Raw genomic sequence first — 3,561 nt, 5'->3', positions numbered from 1 at the left:
ATGACGTAGGTTGATTTGAAAAATTACCTTACTACGTGAACAAAACAAGACATAAATTAAAAAATTCTAGATGCGCTGTATCTACAGTGAATTTCGGAGTCCATATTGTCTCGTACTTTTATTATGTTAAGGTTATGTTAATACAGTCAAACCTCCATTGTCCAGGTTTCTCATTGACAGTATGAGGAGCATTTTGTCTCGTCACAGGTTTTTTGCATAGTAATCAATAAAAATTACTAGTACTATTTTTTATTTTACTTCTCTGTGGACTGTTAAGTATCTCTCTTGCACCAGTTGAAAGAGTCTTGGGCAAAAGATGTATGACTGTATTTAATTAGTATTTCACCAGCTTATAGATGTAGTTGACCTTATATTTAAAGTGCAGGAGACACGTGTATTAAAGATCATCTTGGATGGCAGAATTGTCTCTTTTATCATAGCCATGATCATACTGCCATAAACATTTGAATGTTCCCTAACTCTGAGTTAACTCAAAAATGGATAGAATCCTTACAAGGCTTTGACTGTTACAGAGTTTTAAAGAATTGTGGTCACAAAAGGACTTAGCTGCCTAGTTTATAGGGGGTTGTAAGTTGGATGTATGTATTGTTTATTCAACTTTTCATGGTCCTTACAGGTTTAAAAGTAATTTTAGATGTCAAGCAGTATAAACCAGCTGAACTTTCTATAGTTTGTGACATCAACCATCTTGTATTTTGAATAATTTGAGTACTACTTGCAGTAGAATATAAAAGATAAATAATTGATGAAGTACTTAAAAATGTTGAAACACTGAAAGATAATCATCAGTCACTAATACGAATATGTTAATTGTATGAAACGTGATTGGGCTAGTTAGTTGGAGTACCTTATACCATACAATGATTGACATCATTAGAGGTGGCAAGAAATGACTGGCTCGACACTTTTTTCGAGCGTTGATTGGTTAACCAATATTGCAACCAATCAAAAAACAGACAGTTTCTTTTAACCTAATCAGCTGCCAAATTATTTTTATCATCCAGTCACGTTCAGTCCTAGACAACGTTCTTTAACATGACATGCCTGTATCAGACCTCAAGAATGCAATCTATGCTTTAGAAATCAGATGTTTCTTTTTTTACATTTTTTAAAATTCTACGTCCTAACATTATTCTTGCCCATTCTGAAAAAAACTCCTTTCCCGCTCAAAAAAAAGGTCTTCCTGAAAGCATCTCACAAAGAATATCAAAGAACGAAGTAGACGATGAAATGAAAAAGTGCATGGAATGTATTGTGCCATTCTCAAATTTTAGTGAATTACTCCAAAAAGAACTGGTTTCACACTAAGTTCAGACTTCCAAAAAACTCACAACCTTTCCATAAAACGGTTTGCAATAGTTTGGGTTCAGTAAAAGAGCAGAGTAAATTAAGCTGGGTTGCTCTCTTCATTGGCAAAAATATCTATAGAGATTAAAAATCCAACCAAAAGTCACCAGGTCCTCCACAATCCTAGGTCCATGAAAAATGGTAATCCTGCCAGGTTTTCAACTATTTGGATGAAAGGAAAACGAGTAAGTGGTTTCTAAGAATCAAAGGTATCCTGGGATAAGCTCGTGGCGTAAGTAAGATACTACGTCAGGGTGGTGATATAGCGAATTATCAAGCCTATAGAGTGGTTACAAATGCAGTGTAGTACATTATATTCAACGTCTTTCATTGGAAGCCGAATAAGAGCATTCTTAACGACCATTTAACGAATGCACGAATGCGCCTGCCGAACTTGAGACGATCAGAAATCGATTACAAATTTTCCATTGTTTACGCCTGACAGCCTGATTCCCCAACCATCCCGATAGCTCTCCACGAGCTAAAAACGATCATTATTATAAGAGAGGAGATACATCTCAAAAGTGACATTTGTCTGGGACTTTCTTAATTTTTGGAAACTGCTGCTTTGGTTTACAATAATATTGTCCAAACGTTTTCATCCAAACTGCTACTTTGGTTTATATTGATCCAAACGTATTTAAAACTTGCGAAGACTGCTAATTCTGATGATTTTATTTCTGGTCGCAACCGTTCGTTTTGTTACTGTTCAATTGCTTCAAGGAGACTTCGTAGTCTGTAGGGCTGGATTGTATGTGATTGCACCTGGGCTAGACTGACCCCACTCTCACTACAAGCTGGCTTTGTTTTTCACGATCTCAAATAGGCAACTTTCACGATGGCAACGTCTGACTACAAATACTAAGAATTCAGTCTGTTTTTCTGGTTTAATGTCTTATTCATATGTACCACACTTTGCATGCAGCCAACTGGTTGTCTAGCTCTTATCAGTTTGGGATCTTCACCATGTTACATTTGATTTGAAATATTTTTTTCCCTGATCATTGCCATAGAGCACAGTCCGGCATATGAAAACTTGCGCTAATTATAAGTAATTGTGCAGAACATTGATTTGATCTCAGGCTTATGTTAATAGAGAGCTTTAGATTCCACGAGTACGAGATTTTCTCATAGAACAAGAGTGAGCGAGTGCAAACCAGCGTCATTTTGACGGCAAAAACATGACACCGTCGTCATTTTAATACGAGGTTTTGCAAAAATGTCATCGTGTCAAAACAAGTAAACAACGCGGTTGCTTGCACTTTTGGCAGTTTTCGATCAGCGAAAAAGCTTACTTTCCAGCGTTAAGAATAACTGAGCAATCTATCCTGCTAACCGTGAAAGAGTAGGATTAACCGTCTGGGTTATAAATCTTCTAAGTATTTTCGCTAAAAACGGGCAGTCAAATCTCGTACTCGTTCTCGTTATCGTCCTCGTCTTAGAACCTAAAGCTCTCTAATTTCTAACGTTGGAGAGGAGGTATAAACAAGGCGTGATAGTAGAGCTGTTAGGGTGTTGTATTTATTTAGATGTTGTTGCAAATGGTTCATACCCTGCTCTACCCTGCTCTGACCCCTGCCTGGACATGTCTTCAGCAGTCGTCAACTCAACTACACCTTGTAGGTAGCCACCTGGTTCCCTCTTATCTTCTCCTACCCCTGATGGGGAATGCTGTGTGTCATTTAACCCTTTTACTTCTGAACGCTTGGAGAAAATAAATCCACAAGTGTCGTTCTTACGAGAGAAAGGGTTAGCTCGTTTCCGTTTTAACTCTACTTAGTTTCGCAAATCTCTCTTCAGACAACAAATGTAAGACAGCCAAAGCGGTCGACGCACGAGCAACAGATTTGAGCTAAGCCGTTTTCGAGTTTATTTTAGCTTAGTTTTATATTGTGTTTGTTTAACTTGCGCACATGCAGTAATGGCCCTTCTCTCCTAGAAATTTATGAGGTCAGCCCGAATGGTGGAGTATCATGGCGGAGAAACTCAAGGTTGGTTCACAAGTGCGACGCAAACGCAAGCGCAGGGAATTTCACACATCGAACGCAAACTCAAACACATCGAAATACCCACTCGCAATCGAGTATCCCAAGATGGCGGACGAAGCATGGAACAAGTATTTTTCACCTTGTTCACACGTAAGAAATGCAAAAGCAAGCCCAAACAAATTGAAACATTTCCATTTCTTGCGTT

General features: G+C 38.1%; 1 protein-coding gene across 2 annotated transcripts in view; it reads left to right on the top strand.

Moving 5' to 3' along the window:
- LOC138030239 (ubiquitin carboxyl-terminal hydrolase 20-like) overlaps nucleotides 1-820 on the top strand; it is a 30,774-nt gene extending 29,954 nt beyond the window's left edge. For both annotated transcript variants that reach the window (XM_068878144.1, XM_068878135.1), the window contains exon 29: nucleotides 1-820. This exon is cut by the window's left edge and continues 827 nt beyond it. The gene's annotated coding sequence lies outside the window, so the exon portion shown is untranslated.
- The last annotated feature ends 2,741 nt before the right edge of the window (nucleotides 821-3,561 follow it).

Source organism: Montipora capricornis, chromosome 2 (genome assembly GCF_036669925.1).
Source record: "Montipora capricornis isolate CH-2021 chromosome 2, ASM3666992v2, whole genome shotgun sequence".
NCBI lineage: Eukaryota > Metazoa > Cnidaria > Anthozoa > Scleractinia > Acroporidae > Montipora > Montipora capricornis.
Note: the sequence above shows the minus strand (reverse complement) of the source record. Positions and strands in the feature narration are given on the sequence as shown.